The sequence below is a fragment of the Rattus norvegicus genome, chromosome 10, assembly GCF_021556685.1.
Source record: "Rattus norvegicus strain SHRSP/BbbUtx chromosome 10, alternate assembly SHRSP_T2T, whole genome shotgun sequence".
Taxonomy (NCBI): Eukaryota; Metazoa; Chordata; class Mammalia; order Rodentia; family Muridae; genus Rattus; species Rattus norvegicus.
This window is the reverse complement of record NC_141543.1, coordinates 45,930,886-45,956,180: the sequence shown is the minus strand read 5'-3', so window position 1 is coordinate 45,956,180 and position 25,295 is coordinate 45,930,886.

Sequence of the window (25,295 nt, the reverse complement as noted above, 5' to 3'; positions counted from 1 at the left end):
ACTGAAGATGTCATCATCCCCTGGAGGTCTGTAAGAAGCAGAGTGCTTGAGCTAGAAACTAGACAGCACCGTCTCCTTCCCTGTGTGTGTGGATACTCCCTCCATTCCTTAGAGGAAAATAAGCAAATTTGCCCATGTTGTTATTATCACCAAGTGGCACCAAACACAGGGAGTATTACTGGTCTCTAATAAACAGCATCCCTTAACAAGCTGACAAAGCCGGAGTGTGCCCAGCCTGCAGCCTGAATGAGACAGGTGACTGACATAGAGCTTAGCAGGAAACCATATAACAATGCAATGGCCCAAGCTGCCAATGCAAGGATCACATTCTTTATAGCAATGAAAGTACTGCATCCTTTAGAGCTGGTGCTCCTAGAAAGTCAGAAAACACAGAGGCCCTGCTGATAACCTGCACCGACTCCTCTCCCCAAGAACCCAGATGGACTTTTGCTAAATTCAACATGGCGCACCCATGGCAAATTTCACAGTAGAACTATTGTCTGCATACTTAGCCTTCATTGCCTTCCGCTGTGATAATCTCTGTGCTAGTCTGAATTATAATTATGCCAGTAGAGCCCACTGAGCGCAACGCTGTTCCCATGTGAGAGACTCTACATTGACTATGTAATGGGTCTTGCTAATTTAGCACTTGCCATTACCTTATTATAGTGACATTATCGTGCCCATTGTGCAGGTGACAAAACCAAGGAAGCACAATATGAATGCAATTTCCTACAGCCACCTGCATGACAATTCATCGTTCAGACTTACATTATAGCTTAAGTCACAGCTTTGGGGCTGGAAGAGGAGCTGAGTCATAGGGCGCTCACCCATGATGCTTGTGGCCCTCTACCCCATCCATCATAAGGTAAAACTGATGAAAAATACAAACATTCAAGTTTAAAATTTTCAGGTAAAATTTTTTAAGAGAAAATTTTAACAAACCAATTCATGCTCTAACATAGTCATAAGTAATGAATATTTATTTGTTTCGTTTTGTTTGCTTTTGCAGGAAGAGCTCACTTAGTAGCCCAGGCTAGCCTCCAACTTGTGATCTTTCTGCTCAGTCTTCCAACTGTTAGGAGTACAGGCATGCAGCACCATGCATGGCCAGAAGTAATGTTTAAGAAACTTTAAAGGAAACAGTTCAAAATAATGCCCCCCAAAATAAGAAGGACACACATATCTTAAATTGTGTTCTACTTTCTTTTCTCTCCCATCTTCTGTTTAAATGAAATTAACTAAGGATATCCACCAGGCAACAACAGGCAGGTTTTTGAGGGTAATACAAAGTGGCAAGTCTCTGTGCCTCCAGGTGTAGGGTAGTCTCCTGCTTTAGTGTGAAATGGCACTAACATGGAGAGGAGAATGTGATGGGGTGCCATGATATTCCCCCAGTATCTCCCCATACATATCCCATCTGGAGAAGCCAGCCTCAGACAGATGAGTCTTTTACGATGAGGACAGGGCCGATCTGTGATTTCCCCTGATGTATGGGACATGATTCTTTCTCTAAACCAGGAGAATGTTTAACAGGACCAGTATTGACCTGGGACCAGGATCTTGGGGAACTACAGACCCTGAGTTCAGATTCTGAGAACCCAACTCTTCCTAAGAGACTTAGGCTATCAGTCCCAAGGCCAATGTGTACCTTGTCTCCGACACCTTTGAGATATGTCATGCCCACCTTGTGCAACATAGTTTGATTAGCTTCTTGCTGACTTTGGCCCATTGTATAATAGTTTTCTGCTGTTCTGTCCCACCCCCACCCCCATGAAAACTGTATAAAAGATCCTATACTTCTTAATAAACTTGCTTGACATAAACCATCAAGTTGCAAAAGACCTCCTAACCCCAGCCTCCTGTCTTTTTTATCTTCCCATCTCCTGGACCTTCCACTTAGGACCCTTCTCCGAAGAACATCCATTTGGTCCAGGTCATTCCATACTTCCTTACTCTGATATTTTTAAACCTAGAACACTAATGGGTCCTTTCCAGTTCTCCAACCTTCCATGTCCACAGTAATTATAGAGCAGAAAGCTACTTACTATTCACTGAGGCAGTCCAATGCATCATTTCTGTTTTTCAGAAGAGAGGAACAGCCCGGAAAAAAGTGACATAGGGAATTTAAAAATTATTTTGATTTTCATTGTACACATTCATTGTATCTGCTACTATACCACATAAGGAATTTTCATTCAAAAATATTGTACATTAAACATACTCCTATATTCTTCTCTTCCAAGTCCATCCTGCCCCCTTTAGAGCCTTGATACAAAGGGAACTTGTTTGCCTGGGAGAAATATTTGGAAAGTGGGATGCAGAATTAAAACATCTGGTTTGCAGTGGAAGGGGAAGCCCTGGGTCCTGCTAAGACTGAACCCCCAGTGAACTAGACTGTTGGGGGGAGGGGGACAATGGGGGGAGGTGGGGAGGGGAACACCGATAAGAAAGGGGAGGGGGGAGGGGGATGTTTGCCCGGAAACTGGGAAAGGGAATAACACTCGAAATGTATATAAGAAATACTCAAGTTAATAATAATAATAAAAAAAAAACATCTGGTTTGCCTCATCTCAGATCTGCCACCAAATAGCTGACACCACACAGATATTGTGCATGAAGAGTGTGCGTGTCTTTTTGAGTGTCTTCTTGGATGAAGGACACCTGAAAAAAGGCTTTGGCTGGCCCCCAGTGTACTACAAGCTTCAAAATCTCAGTAGACCAAAGTTTTCCTCTGACAGGTAGGACTTCAGCACCACGGACAACAACTCAGTGGTAGAGAAAGACTACAGAATGGATTTGTCTGTGCCAGGCTTTCACCTGGAGAGGCAGCTATGACTGCGTGAATTCATATTCGAGAGGTCAGTAATGGAAATGTCATAAAATACCAGCAGTCAGATGGACTAGGGGTTTGTCTAGTAGAACTGCAGAGCATGAGCACTTCCAGGGAAGATGTGTGAGGCTTTAAACTAATAATGAGTTCCAGGTTCATCAGCAGGGGACCTGGCAGTCACTGGGGTCTTTGTGGCCCACTGAGATGATACCAGCAGCACGGGGGAAGGCCAGCCTCTCATTGCCCTGTGAGCATATGCCTAAGGAAGTTGCTTCAGCCTTGCTTTTGATCTGGCCTAGTTTAGAAGATGAATCAGCAGCTTTCCACAGACTATGAAAAAAAAAAGCAACTCTAATCTAAACCCTTCTCCAGCCATACCTCTCCCTGTTCCATGACCCTGGCTCCTTGGACCAAGGAGCCCTTACAGGAACCTGACCCAAGAGAATCTGCACCTCAGATTTCCAGTCTTTTTCCTTGGCCCTCATTTCCTGATCAACAATCAATTGTAGTCAATTACAGTTGGAAGCTGGAAGCTAGATTGCTGGGAGAGAGAGGGTTTACAAGGGTAAACAGCAAGTAGAGGGTGAAATGAGAGGGAGCTGCCACGGCTGCAGGGAGGTGAGGTCATCACTCTTCTGAGACTTTCAAGTCACTACTGGTGAGTTGTGAGACAGCTTTAAGATAAATATCTGCCAGCTTGTGATTATGCTGCTACTAAATTTAGTTATGGTGAAAAACTAAAGGAATATCAGATATAATTATGGTAAGGTTTTTTGATGTTGTTTGTTTGTTTTTGTTTTTGCAAGGGAAAAAGAATTTTTTTTCTGGAGTTAAACATAAATGACATAGCTCGGGAACACAGATTCAGGTTGCCCCAAATATCACATTCCAACATGGTAACTGTCTCAGGAAGCTTTTATAGTAACAGAACAAAAGGAAGTCATAAATCAACACACTTTCTAAAATACTTCAGTTGACTTTATCAGCAGTGCCACTTACAGCAAAGAAGAGAAATCTTTGTTGAGAACCTCAGATGCTTTCTGATGGCCTCCTTAGCCTTTCAGTTGGTGCAAGCTTGGAGTCTGAGCATTCCAAAAAGTATGGTGAATTCTAACTTTAAGTAGGAAAGAGGGTTACTGTAAGCAAGATAACTTAGCTCCTCCATATGTTCTTGAATACATGCACACATGCATTTGTTTATTTCCTGACCAGTTATGCTCAGCACACCCTACTGTGGTACCCTTAAGGGATATGTAAAGATCCAGGTTCTGACCTCCAGATGCCACAGATCACAAGCGAAGATGAATGTGTAAATACAGTAAAATGTGAGGTCAGCAAGTGTTCTTTCCTTACCCTACACATCCAGTTTGCCAGTAAGTCTGACAGATTAAATTAACAACAACAACAACAACAACAACAACAACAATAATAATAATAATAATAAAACATGCATAGTGGATGATGCTGGGCAGGTAGTTCACTTGGTTAAAGTATTTTCATATCAAGCATGAGAGCCTGAGTTTAGATCCCCAAGGCCTAACTGAAAACTCAGGCTCTCATGCTTGATATGAAAATACTTTAACCAAGTGAACTACCTGCCCAGCATCATCCACTATGCATGTTTTATTATTATTATTAAACACATCTGGGTGTGCTGATGCATGTCTGGAATCCCAACACTATCTGATATAAAGCAGAGATGGAACCATCCCTAGGAGCTGTGGGCCAGCTATCCTGCCTATAGAGTGAAGGTCTGAGCCAATGACAGATGTTCCCTCAAAGAAAAGGTAGAAGATACCAAAGGACTGGTGTCTGAGATTGTCCTCTAACCTCTACACATGTGCTCACACTTGCACACACACACAGGAGAACACACATATGGACACCAGATCTGCCCATCAAAAAAAACAAAAAAAAGCTGAAGAGATGGCTCAGCAGTCAGAGGAGTACTTTCTTCTTATACAAAGGACCGGAGTTCAAGGTCAGGAAGCTCACAACCACCTGTAATTCCAACGCCAGAAGGTGGGATGCCTTCTTTAGGACTTAACAGCCAACTACACTCATGTACACAAACACCCACGTGCACACACACACACACACACACACACACACACACACACACACATATATATATATATATATATATATATATATATATATATATATAAAGCATGCCTTCAATTTTTCCTCTTCGGTCCACATGCATTATTATAAACACTCTAGCTCATGTGGTCTCTATCTGGACCACTATCTGGAAGCATGTATGAGAGCATCTGAGATACTATTATCCCCTCACTGTAATTCACTGTTGAGAAATAGCAAGAATGAGCTACTGATCTAAAAACAAAACAAACAAAACATTAAAAACCTTGCCACTGCCCTATTTAAAATGAGAAGATTTCTGACACACTTAGAATTGAATGACATGAAATGCCCTGTACAATTTCTCCCTGTCAACTTTACCCCTGTCCTTCCTCATGATCACCAGGCTGTATCCACACTGACCTCCTTTGAGCTTCTGTCATCTGAAATATTTGCTTGGCTCTCCCTTCTCACTTCAGCATATGTAGAACACTCTCCAGGTGCCCCATCCTTCTCCAGACTCCCTCACATTAAGGTTCTCTTCCAGCCTGCCTCGATGGATTTCTTCATGGAGCTTGCCTAATGCCTTATTTATCCAGGGACTAACTTTGTTACCCCTTCACCCTTTGCAGTATGTAATGTGGAAGGAGATCCTTTATGAAGAGGCCAGAATTGGAGCCAGTTCCTATTGGGAACTTTTCAAAAGCATGGGCAGCCTGAGCACCATGACCTGACACCACAGCACTGCAGATCTAAGATTTTTGACCAGGACTGACCTTTGACCAACCAGGACTCTCCTTATTTGTATAACGGGGTTTACATAAATGGGAATAATTTGTGCAATGGATCATGTTAAACACAGAACTGCATATCAGGACTATGCACCTCCAGAAGGCATGAAACACATTCCAAAAACATAATGCACACAAAGAATCTAACTCTAATGGAAAAATTACATCTCAAGTATAGATAGACAGATACACACACGCGCGCGTGCGCGCACACACACACACACACACACACACACACTCATCCTCTTCCTACATCACATTGGACAATAGCTTAGTTATTCTCTAGAATGGCACCTCTGTCTGTCTGTCTGTCTGTCATCTGTCTGTCAATTCCTTCCCAAGGCCATAGTGTGAGATTAGTACACTTATAATATGCTTAGGTGAGAACAGAGAACCTCTGACCTGTGTGATCTCCAATGGTAATCTTTATATAATGCCAGTTTTTTCTGAATGAAGTTTTTAGAAAAGGTTATTTATCCCAAACAGTGAAGGAAAAATTTGGAAGGCATCTCATAGCCTGTGTCACTCACACAAGATGTCAGGTCACTGAAATATCTTTGTCATGGCAGGTTCAAGGAAACAGCACTAATTTATTGGGTTTTTTTGAGGAGGGTGAGTAGGTTACATTTCATTGTATGTATGAAGGTGGAGGTCAGAGGTCACTGCTCCAAAGTAAGTTCTCTCCTGCTACCTTGTGGGATCCAAGGATTGACCTCAGATCATCAGACCTGCATGCAAATGACTTCATCCACCTAGCCATCTTGCCAATACAATTTGTATTTATTTATAAATTTTTATTGGTGTATATAACTTTTATAAGATACCAATAACACATAGGTCAGAAGAAAATAGATATAATTGATAAATAGTTCTGAAACATCATAAGAAGTGTCAATCTATGCTCAAATATTCACTCTTGCACATGTGTGTACTGTGACCAGATGCTTGTGGACATACGTGGATAAATGTAAGTATATTCAGCCAAAAAGAAAAATGTTTATACATGTAAATGAGATTATTTCCATTAAAATCCCTGGGGAACAACCACAATCTAAGAGAAGGCTTTTCCCTAGCTCTCTGGGTCCCTGCAGTGCTATTGTTCAAGCATTCAAATCAGGGAGAAATCCCTCTCTTAAGATTAAAAGTTACCTGGGGTAGGAGCCATGAAACTGATTCGTGCCTTTAAACAAAGCTCCTATGTTTAGGAGCATTGACAAATTCATCCCTCCTTCATCCTCATGGAGACGCTTTCCCCCATTTAATAGAGACTCTCAGCAATTAAACTCTTGCAACACAAGGCAGCTAGTTCTAACCCATCCAAGATCAAATTCTATCTCTTTGGGCTCAACAAAGAGACAAGAATCTTGAACATTATGCTGTATATTTGTCTAAATCTTTATTAAATGTAGTGTAGCTTGAACTTCTGATCTTCATGCCTCCACGTCCCACATGTCGGATGGAACCCAGCGCTTTGTGCCCGCTAGGCATTCTACAAACTGAGAGTGCTCATTTTTGAGGGTGCAAAGATAATAGGACTCTATTAGAAAGGGAACTCAGGAAAGAGTAGATCCTGTACCCCACACAGACATACAGGTAGGGAGAAAACTTGCCCAACTTTGGGCAAAGAGTTTTTGGTGAACGTCTTCTCCTTGGGGCCTCTTGCTATCCCATCCTCCTCCCTAAGCTGTTCCTTCTCATCCATCACTAGACTCAGATCAAATTTCCAACTTATTAATCTTTTGGAGTAGTGCTGTTTCAGCAGGAAGCCATCAAGGTGACTGCTGAAAACCCAGAAGAGGACAAAAGAAAAACTGGAGATGGCCAATGAGACAGAGAACTAGGGGAGCGCAAGTCGGATGATGCAGCAGTGAACCACACAGAGAGGCTGGCAGGTAACCTACGTCTAAGAGAGAAAGCAAAATACAGGCACACGGCCACTCAAAACCATGATCCATCAAACCCTCATGTTGTTCACTAACTGCTACAGGACAGTCCCAAACATAAGACTTGACATTGGGCCATTCGTTTTCAAACTAAGGCATATGGATGCCAATAGATTCAATAAATTGAGAAGCCCTTTTATCCAAAGTGCAGCTAGAACTACCTCTGAAGTCTATACTTGAGTGTGATTGAAGCTGCCTGGCACCCAACCATAAATTAGGTAGTATGTTCTTGACTTTGAACTCTCTGGACCTTCCTGTTCCTAGGTGCTCAGGTCTGGGGAATCAGCAATAATGAGACAATAATAATAGGCAATAATGAGGCAATAATAATGGTTTGATTCCATTTGGATCAGCTCACCTGTTGTGATCTTTGATTAGGTACTTAGTCCCTAATTAAGCACTTGCTTGGCCCTAAGCATTACCACACCAGTTTCTGTTCCCAGCCAGAGCCAGATTAGAAACAAGACAAACCTAAGCACAGAGTTAGCACTAATCCTAGCTAGTGAGCTTTAACCCTAGGCAGAGTAAGGGTTATATAGTTCACTCACTCAAACAGTGTTGAAATACCTACTGTAGGCCAGGTTCTCTACTGAAAACCAGGGATGTTGTACTTGGCTGGGAGATAAGTATATCAAGAGTAAATCGATTGCAATTTTGCATTTACTGTGGTGATTTAATTCTAAGCTTAAATTCACTCCAATCTTTCCCAAATATTAGCTCCTCCAAGTATAGGCTAAGCCTCATTCCTACCCACAGCAGAATCCAGGCTGGAAGAGCCTGTGTGCAAACTAAAAACCCAGAGGAATAATAGAAAGATTCTTAAAAACCAGTTCAAACACTGGAGATTGCCTGAGAAGCCGCAGGAGCCACCACTGTATGTGTGGCAACTTGGAAGACAATAAATGCCCCCATCAAGACTGAAGCAGAAAAAAAGGTATAGTTAGAGACAGCCTAGTGCATCGGCACTGCTCAGGAGTGCACAGTGAGATCTACTGTGTACACACCAATCATTAAGGAAGCGGAAGGGGGAAAATGGAGGCAGAATACAGATCCTATAAGCAACTATGAGATCCTACAGATAGCAACGGGATCTATAGAAATGCCTGAAAACCTGCCCAGAAGGGAATGGAAGGTGAAAGGACAAGGCATGGAAAGATGAAGGAGATTTCATATATAAGCCTGTCAGACTTGGGGAATTAGAATCTCAAGACTAATTGAGGGACCTAATGGAGACCAGAGAGATGGCCCAGTGGTTAAAGGCACTTGCTCCCAAACCTGATGACCTGAATTCTACCCCTGAATCTCACATGGTAAAAGAAGTGAGCTGACTTCCAAAAGTTGTCATCTGACCTTCTGACCTCCACTGGTGACCTGTTGCATGCATGCATATATGCCCACCTACACACCAAATAAATGTAAAATACACACATTTTTAAAGACTCTTCAACATGTTTTTAAGAGGTCTGACAAATGACTTTGGATCAATGAATTCTCTGGAGACAGCTAGAAGACCAAGAAGAGAATGGAGCTGGCTATTTAATGGCCAGACTTCAATGCCAAGCAGAAGGTCCTATGAGCAAGAGTATGTGTTCACGTTCAATTCAGTTTGGAAATGTTAATTAAGGCTCAGCTGCAAGGGGTTCATTCATTTGTGTGTACTCGGAGCTTAGTCTTAATCTCTTACTAATACTCTATGTGGGAGGAACAAGAGCACAGAGCCTGGGGAAGTGAAAGAGGAGAAAGGCCAGAGAAAATGGAGAGGCTTCGCTAACCACTCATACTCATGAATGTGGCATGAGGCCAGAGAATGTGAGGAACTTCCTAGAAATAGATCTTACCAAATTACCAGATCTTATATAGTAAGACAACCCTACAGTGTCACCTTCTATTTGTGACTAACTGAAATGTTGAGAGAATTTATTCCCTGGGGAGATTTAAATAATGAGTCCCCCCCTCCTTTTCCATAAGGTCCCAATGATAAGCCAAAGTATAATTCCATCAAAGTTCACCAGGGGAAGCCAGGGAGTATATTCAGCATACTTATAGACCATGTGTGAGGGATTATAGGCAGGAGCATGGGTGACCCCAAAGCAGAACCCTGAAGGTCTGCACCAGAGTGGATGAAATAATCAGTCACAGAAATAGAAGTCCCCTCTGGTAGCCTTCTCCCATCTATATACTTCCCTGTATGCTGAGGCCACCCATGCAACTGGGGCAGAATTACATACAAATAATTGGCTGGGAGGAGAAGCTGGAATCTCAGATGACGGTCCAATGAGTTTCCCAGCCCCTCTTTTGTTGAGGGAACCCCAACAGTCAACAAGTCCATCTGTGATCTTTTGCAATGAGGCACAGCTGATCCAGTGAGTGTGGAGGCTGATCTGCCCAGATGACCACACCCTGTCATAGGAAGTCACCTTTCTAACCCCTTTCTTCCCTCTAATCTTCAGGGAATTCAGACTACAGGGTTGAGAGATAATGCAGAGTTGAGTTGCAAGGGCTGGCTTCTGAGCCATTGAATTAAATCCCCGAGGAAGGATTTTTTTTTCTCCAGGTTCTTTAAACTCCAGGAACATAGACTTGGCCATTGTATTCCAGTCCCACCTGGCTTTGCACTAGGCAAGATACAGGGAAAAGGATCAAGGAGAAGAACTAATTCACAGCAATTGAGGTTAATCCCACTCAAAGCCTCAGCCCATGTTAGCAGCTAATCCAGCTAGAGCAGCTTTCATGGGGAGCTCTGATAAACCCTTTAGCCTCCGCAACTCCACATTCATGAGGAGTGTCGTCCATAGCTCAAGAGATCAGAAACCTGTCAGATTTGACAGGCACATGTTGCCCACCACCACCACCACCACCACCACCACCACCACCACCACCACCCCAGGGCAGAGTCTCCCAAACATGCCCAGCTGGTACTAAATCTCACCTACCAGGTCTTCATAGTTATAAACAAATCAATACAGCTCTTGGGATTGTAAATCTTCCCCAAAGTCATTTTGTGGGTGTGCTTGTGATTTAATTAGCATTCTCAAAGAGACTATAGAATCTATAAGAGTTAGAATTGGGTCTCGGGTACTTATTTATTATCACTCGTAGGGCCAAGATGGAGAATCACATAGTGTGGGGATTAGAAGAGGTTCTAAATGTGTGTGCATGCATGTGTATATATGTGTGTCTGTGAGTAGTGTGTGCATGTTTGTGTGCATATGTTTGTACAGGTATGTACGTGTATGTAAATATGTCTATAGAGGCCAGATGTCAACATCAGGCATCTCCCTCAATTTCTTTTCAAATTATTTTTTTGAGACAAAAGTTCTTATTAAACTTGGAGTTCTCTGATTCAACTAGACTGGCTGTCCAGCAAACCCAGGATCCTCCTCTCTTCAACCCCTGCTCCTGACCACCCCAGGTAGGCCCTGCCATGCTGAACTTTTTTATATAGATTCCAGGCATTGAATACAGTTCCTATCATCTTCACAGCAAGCGTTATACTGACAGAGCAAACCCCTGCCTTCTTATTGGTTTATTAATAACACCAACTCTTAGATAGCTGGCTCAGTGGGTCCTCCAGAGATATGAGGGTTGAGTGTTGCTTTCTCTGCTGTCTTCTTGGTTACCATGAGACTGCTCCCTTTGCTTCTTGTTAGTCCATCTTCCAGATGTTATTACAATTCTTCCTAATTCTTTATCAGTCTTGGGCAAAACTACAAAGATCATGTTCAACTCCACTCTCTTAGCTCCATATTCTTATTAGGTAATTTTCCATTTTAACCATCTCCCTAAGAATAACTCAGCAACGCTAACTGCATTCTAGCATCATGCCAGCAACTCTACAGTCTGTTCCCAGAACTTCCGTCATCCTAAAGAAGCTGCCACACCCATAGGCTATATACACCATTCCCCTGCCTCTCCGGCCCTGGTAACTTCCTATCTGCCTCAGGTCTCTATGATTTTCAGATCCTGGGTATTTCATATAAGTGGGATAACAGTCATGCCACTGGGTATTAAATGATATCTCATGTTTCAATTTGTATTTTCCTAATGATTCATGATATTGGATATCTTTGTTTATGCTTCTTGGCCATCTCTTCATTTTTCTCACAGAAGTGTTTATTCGAGTCTTTTACATACTTTTTAATTTGCCTTCATATTTCGTAATTGATTGTGAGAAGTTTGTATATATCCTGTATAGTAACCCATTATCAGATATATGATTTGTGAATGTTTTCTCTCATTCTGTGGATTGACTTCCTAGTATAATTTTTATTTATTACCCTTTAATTCATAAAAACAATTACATATAAATATAAATACATGTTCTTAAGTACAAATGACATACAGTGTGCCCCAAATCTCAAACTCATTTCTCTATGGCCCCTTTTCCCATGTAGCCCATCACCCCATGTAGTCGTCACATTAGCACTGGCTGGAGGGAATGCTTTTTTTTTTTTTATTAACTTGAGTGTTTCTTATTTACATTTCGAGTGTTATTCCCTTTCCCGGTTTCCAGGCAAACATCCCCCTAATCCCTCCCCTCCCCTTCTTTATTGGTGTTCCCCTCCCCATCCTCCCCCCCATTGCCGCCCTCCCCCCAACAATCACGTTCACTGGGGGTTCAGTCTTAGCAGGACCAAGGGCTTCCCCTAGGGAATGCTTTTTATCCTTCTCACATCAGACCCTGTAACTTCTCTTGTCTATCATCATCACCACCACCATAACCATCATCACCACCATCCCCACCCTCAGCTGTAACTTTTATTGTTAGTTTGTGAGGTGCTAGTTTGAATACAACTTTAGCTTCAGCGTCTCTCTTTTCTTCATATCAAATCTTAAAAATTTGCTGCACTAGCCTACTTAAAGTCAAAGACACAAACTGAAGCTAGTAACATAGTGAAGGCCATTCACATACTGACAGCTCTCTCTTCCCATTCATGTTTACTTATATTTTCTTCATGGGAGGACTGCATGAGCCTATACAAACTAAAATTCAAACTGATTTTCCTCTAACCAGGTTCTCTGGTTGTTAAAGGCCAGACATTCCTCAAGCAATCTACTGTTAAGGATGGAAATTTCAGGCAAGAGACATGGCTTTTCAAAGTTGTTAGGACCTTCAAAATTATTCCCAGAATTCCCATAATTCTCATAAGCAAGGGAAATCTTCAGTCTACTATTTCATAGGCAAAGAAAAGAAAGGTTCTTCCACCCGTTCACCTCATTTGTTTCTCAAAATCCTTGAGCAAGTGAGGAAGTTTGCAAAGCCCTCCAGGCTCTGTGTGACCCCGGACACACGGTCACTGTGTAAAGATCAGGATTTCACTCCTACAGACTGAACCGTAAACTCACCTACTGAATGCCAACCTTCAATGTAATGCATTTGGAAATGAGGCCATTTGAGGTGGTTAGGGCTTGATAGGTCATTAGTCCTATCTCACCATCAAATGGGATTGATGTCTCCATAAAATAAGGAGGGACATTGAAGTGGCCCTATTCTCCCCTCTCTTTTCTCCCTTCCATTCAGGGCTTTTTGTATAAATAGATATAAAACACTGCCCCACACACAGGTCACCACACACTGCCCCATTTTCTCAGTATTCTATTCTACCTCTAAATGAGAAGACAAAAGACTCAACACAGCCCATAAGTGGTCCAAACAGACAAGTCTACCAGCTAACCTATAGGCTGGTTACAGGATGGCTTCTTCTTTAGCACAGTAAATTTGAGATTGTGTGGTGTGTTATTTGCTGCCCTGGAAAGCATTCCTATAATTTGCAGTTCTGTAGATGTACAGCAGCCGCTTTGATAGCTTGTAGCCGTCTTCTGGGCTGCTGGCAGGCTGCAAGCTTGAGACCATCAACTGAATTCTCTTCACCTCCTTTCCTCCACTAGGAACACAGTGGAAGTCACACCCACTAATTATGATTTTTGTTAGGCAGGAATACAGTGGCATGGAATGAAAAGAAACTTTAATTCCAGTAATAACAGAGGCATGTAAATTTGACTAACCCAGGCCCAGAGGATAATTACAACCCAGAGATTAAATAGTTTGGAAATGTGGTATTTTCAGACACTTGGCACTGAGAGTCATCCAAGCCAGACACCCTAGAAACACTGTCCATCCCAGCCCTGAGGGAAGGAAGCTGTGTGAGGTGAGGTTTGTGTTTGTTGTGCTGTTTTCCTAAGTATACCTTCTCTTGTCCACATGATGCAATCTGGATATAATCTAGAGACAAAGCTGCTGGTGTGGGGGCTAAGAAGATACCAGGATTCCAGTGCTACCATAGTGGGAAACACTCGACAAAGGAAATTCAGGAAAGAGAGAAGCTACCAGGGTGATACCAAAACTTGAAAATGTGTGCCCCTTAAATATTTGATCAACTCTTGAATAGGGCATGTAAGGAGACCATTCCATGAACCCCTGAAAAAAGCTGATGGCTTGAAATTGCATTAATCCTTTCATTCCTTTGTTTATGTAGAGACAGGTTCTCTGTAGCCCAGTCTGGCCTCGAACTCACTATACAGCCAAGGATGGCCTTTAACTATTAATCTTCCTTCATCTACTTCCCAAGTGCTGGGATTTTCAGGTGTACACACACAGGCACGGGACTCTGAAGTCAGAATTTCTTGCCTGCTAGACAAGTATTTTATCAACTGAGCTATATATCCAGGCCTGAACTTAAAAGACAATAATTAAAGCTTAATCTCACCATATTGGAAAGCTCGAGAACCACCAGGAACACCCCATTATTACTCTAGAAGACTATGTTACAACTTGAGCTGTATCCAGCCTTTAGTCCCTGGGCTATATGTAGCCAAGGATAGACCTATGAAGATAGCCCAACATAAAATCATAATCTTATATAAACCACATTGAGATTCTTAAAAAAATAAACAAAGAAACAACATAAAAAACTCAGTGACACATTTACCAAGCATGAACTTTTCAGGTGACATCATATCACAAGGTCAAAGGCTTGACCGCAACCTGACCACAGTAGAAACCTACTCTTCATACAGGGAAATATGAACACTCAACTCGACAACTTAGCTGGCTGTGGAGCAAGCCCTGGGGGAAGACTTGATTAACAACACAGAAGATCTACAACATGGCATCCATGATACCAACACTAGGGCGGTCAAAGGAACTTGGCAAGGAGACCCCGTAATGCTATCAGCAACCTAGAGCTCCAAAGCAACTGCCATCTCCGTATTCAAAAACATAAAAGGGAATAGCGACTGTTCAGAAAGAGGGGGTTTACAGAGAAACCCACCAAAGAGCCAAAAGGCAACTCCAGAGGAAGCTGATCACATGAAGTATGGCAGAGTGATGAATGGGATTAATGGTAGATTGAAACCATATGCACAAGGAATAAGAGATGAAAAAATATTGTCTGGAGGAGAGGAGGATGTTAGGGAAAAATATGCAGAATCCTTTGTGACCTGTGGGACCAAGCACCCCAGCACCTCAAAGTCCAAGAGTAACCAAGCACCCCAGCACCTTTGAATTTTGGAGCCTCATACAGAGATGAGAGGAAAACGATGGAAAAATATAATGGAAAAAATGACTGGAAGTGTTCCAAAGGTGGTAGAAAGGTCACTTCAGAGATATAAAAATCACAGCAGAATCCCAAACAGCATGGACATAAAGAAAATCACACAACAGAGTCAAAATGGTCGAATCAAGAGACAAATCTTAAAAGCAGCCAGGGCGAATATGTGCAAGGTAAGCGGGGACACTAAAGGATGGTGGCTGCTTCCCCACCAGAGAAGACAGATCCATTGGTCTATGGGGTGACCCCAGGTGCCAAGGACAACACACTGCTCATTCACAGTCCTGCAGTCAATGAGAATATGCTTTAAAACAAATATTATTTAAATGCACATAAGCAGAAGACTAATTGGCAGTAAAGAAGCAAGATCAATAGCAGAGGAAGTTGCCCAATTTTTGTTACTTTTTTTTAAAGCAGGGAGACATCAAAACCATCATTCTGTAAAAAGCACACTGGAATTGCTAGACTAGGAAGAAGACAGAATGTTTTCTTCTGATTTCTTCAGAAGACAACTCCCAAACTACCAACAAACTTAAAAGTCTTCTGGAAGTCAGCGTGTCTTAAGAAAGGCAAAGGTCCAGAGCTTCCAGAGACTAAGCCACTACCTAAAGACTATACATGGACTGACCCTGGACTCTGACCCCATAGGTAGCAATGAATATCCTAGTAAGAGCACCAGTGGAAGGGGAAGCCCTGGGTCCTGCTAAGACTGAACCCCCAGTGAACTAGTCTATGGGGGGAGGGCGGTAATGGGGGGAGGGTTGGGAGGGGAACACCCATAAGGAAGGGGAGGGGGGACGGGGATGTTTGCCCGGAAACCGGGAAAGGGAATAACACTCGAAATGTATATAAGAAATACTCAAGTTAATAAAAAAAAGAAAGAAAGAAAGAAAGAAAATGCCCTACAGGCTTGCCTAAACCAAAAAAAAAAAAAAAAAAAAAAAAAAAAGAAAGGCAAAGGTCTTGCATGCAACATAAAATGTGTGATTCATAAAAGAAAAGGTATATAAATCTCAACATTAATTCTCAAAAATTTTTCTACAAGAGTATTGAGAGACTGAAAAGAGAAAGCACAGACTGTAGTAGAAGTTTGTACAAGATCTGATGAAAGGATAGCCAGAATATTTAAATAGCATTTAAACTCAAATAAAAATAAACTGTGAAGTTTCCAGTAGTGAATAAAAAAACGGAATAGCTATTTCACCAAAGAAAAGATGAATATAACAAAAAGGAAAAAGAAAGAAAGGAAGGAAGGAAAGAAGGAAGGAAGAAAGGAAGGGAGGGAGGGAGGAAGGAAGGAAGGGAGGAAGGGAGGAAGGGAGGAAGGAAGGAAGGAAGGAAGGAAGGAAGGAAGGGAGGGAGGGAGGGAGGGAGGGAGGGAGGAAGGAAGGAAGAAAAAATGTGCAACATCATTAACCATTAGAAATACACCAATCTAGACTAGACCTGGATCACATCTGGAATCTCAGCTCTTGGGAAGCAAATTCAGGCAAAGCATAGAAAGTTCAAGACCAGCCAAGATAAGTCACTAGTTCCAGGCCAGAAAGGACTCTTAAAAAGTAGACAGTGTGTATGAACATGGCATATTCAAATTAAAGCTATCCCAGTTTTCTACTAAATTGACATCCTCCTTTGTTCTCTATTTTTGTGATAAAACCTTGTCCAAAGCAAGTTAATTAAGGATGTGATCAGGTTCGTTCGGTTTATGCTTCTACATCACAGTCTGCCTCGAGGGTAGTAGGGCAGGAACTCAAAGCAGGATCTCAGAGGCAGGAACAGAAGCAGCAGCCACGAAGAGTGCTTCTTGCTTACTTTCAGGCTCTTGTTCAGCTACCTTATTATACCTTCTAGAACCACCTTCCCAGGGGTTCTGGGCACTGCCCACAGTGAGCTGGGCCCTTCCACACCAATCATTAATCAAGAAAATGCCCCCACAGACTTGCCCACAGGCCAATCTGATGGAGGCATTTTCTCAACGGAGCTTCTCTCTTCTTGGATGACCCTAATTTGTGCCAAATTGGCACAGTGATTGTGAAAACCACAACAACAAAAACCCTAACCACTGTGACATCCACTAGGGTAGTACTTGGTCTCAAAAGAAAACAAGAAACAGCTGGCTTGGTACAGGAGGAGGCAGGAGGTAGCATATACCTGCATCCTAGGGAAACCATCCCAAATAATCACAAACATTCTGGTTTAAGATACACAGATTGTGGGGTTGGGGATTTAGCTCAGTAGTAGAGCGCTCGCTTGCCTAGCAAGCGCAGGGCCCTGGGTTCAGTCCCCAGCTCCGAAAAAAAAAAAAAAGATACACAGATCACATCTCTTACAGTTCTGGAAACTGTAAGTCCAGACCTAAGGAGCAAGCAGGAATGTACTTCCTTCCCCAAAGGCTCTTGGGAAGGGTAATGTCTTACCTCTTCCTAGTCTCTGTCATCATGGGAAGTTGCTGACATTCCCTTGGGTTACAGATCCGTCCACAATTTCTACACATCCTCACATGGTGGCCTTCCCCTAGATTTTCTCATCATCAAATTTCTCTCTGTGTGTAGGACAGCTGTCACTGAATTTATGGCCCACTACATGCTAGTAAAACCTCATTTCAGGAGCTCTACAAAGAGCTTGTTTCCAAGACCAAAGGTCAAGACTGCAGCCATATCTTTTAGGAAGACACAATGTAGATCTATGGTCAGTTATGTAGGGTCCTTGTAAAGATAAAAATTGTGTAAGTTTTTTTAAGTAATAGGGCAATGTTTTATACAAAAGAAAAGCCAAATATGAGTACCATATCTGTAATGCCTATTCCTGGTTGTCAACCTGACTGTATCTGGAATGAACTACAATCCAGAATTGGAGGGCTCACCTGTGATCCAGATCTTGAGGCTGGAAGACACAAGTTTCTGATCTGACCTGGATCTTGGCATGGAGATCTTGAGGCATAGTGGCCATGAAAAGCTTAGGCCCAGGCAAGGTAGTACACACTGTTAATGCCCGGAAACTGAGGCAGAAAGATCTCTGAGTTCAAGGTTAGCCTGGGACAAACAAAGCAAGTCCCAGCTCCAGGCCTGGTGGTATACACCTTTAATCTGGGCCACACCTTCTGCTGGAGACCTACATAAGGACACTTGAAGAAGGAAGATTCACCATTATTCACCTGCTTGTACTTGCCAGCACATCTGTTGGATTTACAGAAGACCAGCTGAAACCACTAGCCTTGGATTGAGCAACTATTTGATTCTTGGACTTCCCATTCATAGCTGGCCTTTATTGGGTTATTTGGTCTGCAGACTATAAGTCATCATAATAAATTCCCTCAATATACAGAGACATTCCATAAGTTCTGTGACTCTAGAGAACCCTGACTAATATAATATCCATGTGTTGAGTGTTTGTATCTATTCTAAATTCATATGTGATTTAAGTTCATAATGACTTTATTTGAGGGAGGCTTATGAGCAAATGGCATTGTGAGAGCAGAGTCCCCCAGAATGCAATTGGTGCCCTTAGAAAATTCTGGAGAGAACATTCTTTCTTCTCACCATGCAGGAATACAATGAGAAGTTAGCATCTGTAAGGGAAAGAAAGATCTGCCCAGAAGGCCACTTAAGCTCATACTTCAAGCTGTGGGACAATAAACTATCAGCCAAGCAAGTGTCATTCAGTCCAGGAACCCAGCCTGTGGGATGGTGCCACCCTACTTTACAAATATGCAACTATAATAAATATGCAATAATAAAAGAAAGGAAACTAGCAACCACATCTTGAACACAAAAAGCCTGTTTATAGAGGATGCATCATCAAATGCCTTTGGGTCCCCAGCAACTCATACAAGGAACAAATGTGAACCCTCCCGGAATGGCTCTCTGGCCTCTGCATTCCTAGTCAGAGTGTTATGTTGAACAAAATTTTGATGCTTAAGGGAACGAATGTCACAAATGTTTCTATGAGCAACTGCAGCTTCCACTGGACCATCTGCAAGGCTGATTGACTGATTAGTGTCAGGAAGGTAAAGAGGTTGGAATGTTGCAAGTCTAGAGTCAGCATACCTTGGGGCATGTTAAGCCTCCTTAATAGATATGATCCTCCTATGTATATGATCAACATCGTTGTGAAAAGTAGGTAAGACCTTTGGAATATAAAAGATAAGATAAAAATAGCAACAGCAACAAAAGTCTCTAATTCCCACCAACTAGAAAGCAAAACTTACCCCAGAGCCTGTTTGATGCCTATCACCGAGACTGCTTTACTGTAACCCTCCTATCTGCTATCTCTACTGATGTATTTGAAAACCCTCTTGATTTATGACTTCCATTGTTCTGGCCCTATAAAAACTTCATATAACTGTTACTAGCTTAGAACAAAGAATTTAGGGTAACCTAAATCAGTGTTCCTGAGCCCACTGTCACTTATATTTGGCTCAAAAGAAAAAAAAAACTCAAAAGAACAAAGAAAAAGAAAAGAAAAAAGAAAATCTAAAACAAAAAACAAAAACAAATAAACCTAATTCTTAGCCTTTTTGAGGTAAGCGTTATGGTTTTGTATTAACAGCTGAATGAAGTAATAAGAGAATGGGCTCAATTACCTCCACTTGATGCATAAGGCCCCAGCCCTCCCCGAAAGGAAACAATGGCCTGTTAGTCTTGCATTCTCACAGTGGAAGGGAAATTAGCACCTCAAAAAGCCAGGTATTTTCTTTTATTTTTTAGTTAATTATTTTATTTATTTAAACCCCAAATGTTGCCCCCCTCCCAGTCACCCCTCCCAGAGTTCTTCACCTCCATCTCTCCTCCCTTTTGCCTCTGAGAGGGTGCCCTTCCAAGGGCATAGGTGTATCCTCTCCCACTGAGGCCAGACAAGGCGGTTCTTTCCTACATATGTGCCAAGAGGCCTCAGACCTGCCATGTATACTCTTTGGTTTAGTCTCTGAGATCTCCCAAGGTCTGGCTAATTGACGTTGTTGGTCTTTCTATGGAATGGCCAATCTCTTCAGCTCCTTCATAGGGGTCCCTGACCTCAGTCCATTGTTTGCCTGTAAGTATCTACATCTGTCTCAGTCAGCTGCTGGTAGAGTCACTCAAAGGACAGCCAGGCTAGGTTACTGTCTGCAAGCACAGCATGGCATCAATAATAATGTTAGGGTTTGGTGTCTGCCCATGGATGGATCCCAAGTTGGGCTAGCCACAGGATGGCCTTTCCTTCAGTCTCTGCTTTATTTTTGTCCCTACATTTCTTTTAGACAGGAAGAATTCTGGGTCAAAATTTTCGAAGGTGAGCCTCCACTGGGGGTCTATCTACTGGAGGTGGTCTCTTCAGGTGCCATGTCCCCACTGTTGGACATTTTGGCTAAGGTCACCCCCATTGAGTTCTGGGAGCCTCTTACATCCCAGATCTCTGGGACTTTCTAAAGGTTCTCCCCACCCCCAACCCCTGGCAGCCACGTATTTCCATTCATTCTCCTAAAGGGCAAATACTTCATTGCTTTTTCTAAGAGCAATGTCTTTCTCTTATGTCCTTTAGACCTACCACAGGACCTTACTTTGCAATAACAAAAATAACAACCTATCTTCTGCATGGTGGGGGTGCGGCCATTCACTGTGAAACAGTGTGGAGTTGGAGAACCTTCCTCCAGTGCAAGACTGAAGTGAAAATCAAGAAACTCTCCAATCAAGACAAACAGCATCTCAACAGCAACATTTAAGAATCCGGTCAGGGTACTGTGGCCCATGAGTGCAAACCCTGCCAAGCTTAATGGAGATTTTCTCTCAGGGCTGAACCCCAGGGTTACATCTTGAGCTTCTCCAAACAACAGCTTATTTTTTAAGGGATGTTTTTGTTTGGTCTTAAACAACTCGAAAGCCAAAGCCTCCTACGCAGGAATAACAAATGAATCTTCCTGCCAGCATGCCCAGAAGGCTGCTTTACCATCAAGGAAACACGAAAGTCTCTCCTCTGGTAATAAAGCGGCCTCAAGGATTACAGCTTACCTTTTCCCTGTGTGAGAGCAGATGTCTCAGAGCAAGGATGCTCTTAGCCAGCTGTGACAATACCGGAAACAATAAAACAGGAGGTTAACATTGAGATTTTTATGTGTGTGTGTCATCCTTTATTTCCTTTCCTTTCTGTGTTTCATAATTATCAAAAAGCACATTTGTGGACCGGGGAGAAGGCTCACTCAGTCAATGCTTGCCCTATAAGCTCAAGGACTTGAGTTTAATTCCCAGAACTAACATAGTAGCCAGGCTTGGTGGCACACCTACTATGAAAGGAGAAGCATGTGTGTCCCTGGGGCTGAGAGGCCAGCCAGTCTAGTGCAATGGCAGGAGCGTGAGATTCACTGAGAAACACTATCTCAAAAATAAAGGAATTTCAGAATACTCAAGGCTGTGGTCTGGTTTCCACACACATGTCCTTTCACTCACATCCATGTGTGTATTCACATGCCCATACATACTACATACACAAAAACATAAAGAGAGGGGGAGGGAAGGAGGGAAAGAAAGAGGGAGGGAGGGCAGAGCCAGCAGCACATTTTCCTGAGAGAAGCCATTTCTTTACTACACAACAAGCATCACACACTATGCCTGGTACCTGTAATTTATATTCATTAACTTTCATAGGAACTTTGCGAAAGATATATTTTATTTCCCTTTCTTTTTCTTTCTCTCTCTCTCTCTCTCTCTGAGTTTTTGAAACTCAGAGGTGAGATGCATCTAGCCCAAAGTCACACAGCTAATTTTAGTGGTGGAAGACTAATCAAAGTTTCTTTAAATTCACAGAGGGGCAGTTTCTACAAGCCCCAGACGATAGCATCAGACAGGTCCTCACAGCATTAATTCTTCCATTTCATTTTTCCCTCTTGTCCTGTCTATGTACATTTGCCATAATCTGCATCCTTGTTCATAGAATAATACTGAATATTATCATAAAATGTTTATATATGTCAGTTCATTTGTATTGAAATAAGTTTTGGAGTAAAATTTAATTGAAGTTCTAAATTAAAATCCTTTGGTCACTTAGTGAATTGAAAATGAAGTCAGGTGTACAAATGCCTGTAATTTTAGCACTTAGGAGGTAGAGGCAGGAAGATCTGGAATTGAAGATCATCTTCAGAACCATACTGTGTTCAAGACCAGCCTGGGCTACAGGAGATTACAAAAGCAACACACACTAGTATCCTTTTCATAAGTGGAAAAATACATCATAAAGCAAAAAGAGCACCACTAAGTTCGGCCTGGGCTCTGTTACCTACCAAGTGCTTGAGTCCACAGCCCAGATAATTAATTAAAGAGAGAAATGAGCAAGATCTGGAGAATCAAGGTCAAGTTAGTCAGAATCCAAGAGAGCTGCCTCCAGATGCAATAGGGAAGACAGGACCAACAGGGTCCCTTCAGGGTCAGCACCACCTAGGTGACAGCAAAGCTCCCTTTAGTTCCACCAGAATCTGGTGGGCCACATGCCCTCAAAGCATCATGAAATAGAAGACCATCAAGTGACACATGGCCCAGCGCCCTGCCTACCCACCCTAAGTGCCATGGGAGGTGGGAGATTTTCATTCTTGCCTGTTCTCTGTCACCAACCAACAGCAGGATTGGAGGCAATTTAGAGAAACATTTTGAACACTAGAGACCTCCAGTCTATAAATAAAAGAATTAACTACATAGGGTAGTGTGTACCTGTAAACCCAGGACACAGGACACTAAGGTAGGAGAGTCATATGATCCCAAAATTAAGGAAAGACTAGATTGTAGGGTAAGAGACTATCTCAAAAAAGGGGGGAGGATAAGAGAATAGCAGGAAGGCAAGGGTGAGATTAGAGAGGAAAACAGAAAGTGGGTGGGGGAGAGGCAGAGGAAGAGCAGGAGGAAAAGGAAGGAGAAAGATCAAAAAGAAGGAAAGACAGATGGAAGACATTTTCTTCATTTTATTCTATAATTTCTCCCCATTCTAAACCCCTGAATTTTACTTTAGCTTGAATATTTATATATATTCTCCAAATTTTTACTTTCTGAAATTTGAAACAAGCCTCTACTATGGCACAAATACAATATGCTTCTCAGATTGTAAGATTTACAAACATAGTGACTAATTATCCTATCAACCTACACACATTTCTTTCTTGTATAGAAGATCCCAGGGCATAAATTCATTATTTAATTCAAATTTACCCTCAAGAAAGAGTGATGAGCCTGATAGAGGCATTCTAGCCTAGGCTCTGGCCCATCTGATGTACAACATTGATCAGTCTGACTCAGTCTTTGTTTCCACACATAGATAAATATTTTCAGCCTCTCCTATTTTTGGGCTCCTGAAGGGATAAGATGATCTCACAGATGAGGAAACGTTTGAAAGAATGCCACCCTAAGTCCAGCCTGTCTGAAGATCTCTGTCGCTGTCAAGTGATATCAGAGATCCGAAGCCAGTTCCAGAGTGTGATGTAACTTGTCAGCTGACCTTGGATGCCTCGGTCTCTCTTGGCCTGTTGCCTCATTTGAATGATAAACCCATTTAGAGCCCTTTCATCACCAAAATTATACACTTCGGAGATTGATTTATTGTCAGCTACAATTACCCTTATCCACCATACATCAGACAGGATCATAGAAAAGGAGATAAAAAGAACCAGGACCAAAGGAGAGAGACACTGGAACCGGATGAGAGTTCTGGGTTTGTGTGCCAAGTGTGCCGTGTGCAAGGTCTGTTCCTCTGAGTAACTGTCTGATATGGTACCTCCTCCTCTGTAATGTCTACCCCAGGGGCCATCTGTTCCATGTGCCTCTGAGCCTTGGAACCTCACTGTCAGGATCTGACCAATGAGCAGGCTCCAAGTTAGTCACTCCAAGAAAATGGTTCAGGGAGACCAGTCTTTGGTTCTGGTAGAGCCATGAAGATGTCTTTATGCCCAATAGTACTGCCCTCCATAGATATGATGTAAACCTGGTAGATGGCTGTTACATACTCTTGAGACTAAAATTCCCTCAGAAGAAGGCAGAGATGTTGGCGACTGCTGACAGACTCATCCAGGTGTCTAGATCAGCCCCACTGATCGCAATACTCAATGTCCCAGGAGCCTGTCAATCACCTCTTCACCAGAGTTAGCTTGAGCTGGGTTTCTCTCTCTTGTCCCTGAAGAATTTCTCAATGATACACGGAAACTTTGAACTTGCTCATAAAGAGTTCAGAAACTTCTTCCACAGGTACCTTCAGGGCCACTGAAGCAATGTTGGAGTAGGTCGCAGTGACTGCAAGACTGTTAGACCCCTGGTTCCCTTTCAAAAAAAGCAAGTTGTCTCTGTGTCCTTTATCTATTGAGCATTGTATGAAGTTTGCTTTGAAGGCAATTTTCAAGGGTGGTTGACCTCGGAGTTCCCTGAAGACCCCTTCCTGGAATCCAAAAGAAATATCTCAGCCTTACCTGTCCTAGAATAAAGGACAAACTCAAAGGCCAAGAGAACGTGGTTTGAGAAGAAGGGGGCCGGAGCAGCTGGAGAGACCCTCACGAATTAAAAAAAAATAGCAGGATGCTGAAGAGACAGCTTAGTAAGTAAAAGAGCTTGCTTTTAAAACATGAGAACCATGGTATGCTCACTGGAAAGTAGGTACTAGCCCAAAAGCTCGGAATATCCAAGATACAATTCACAGACCATATGAAGCTCAAGAAGAAGGAAGAACTAAAATGTGAATGCATCAGTTCTTCTTAGTAGGGGAAACAAAATACTCATGGGAGGAAATACAGGGACAAAGAGTGGAGCAGACACTGAAGAGAAGGTCATCCAGAGACTCTCACATGGATATCCACCCCATATGCAGCCACCAAACCCAGTCACTACTGCTGATGCCAAGAAGTGCATGCTGACAGGAGCCTGATATAGCTGTCTCCTGAGAGGCTCTGCCAGAGGATGATACAGATGAGGATGCTTGCAGTCTAAACATTAGACTGAGCACGGGGACCCCAATGGAGGAGTTAGAGAAAGGAATGAAGGAGATGAAGGGGTTTGCAGTCCCATAGGAAGAACAAAAATATCAACCAACCAGATCCCCCAGAGCTCCCAGGGACTAAATCACCAACCAAAGAGTACATGTGGAGGGACCCATGGCT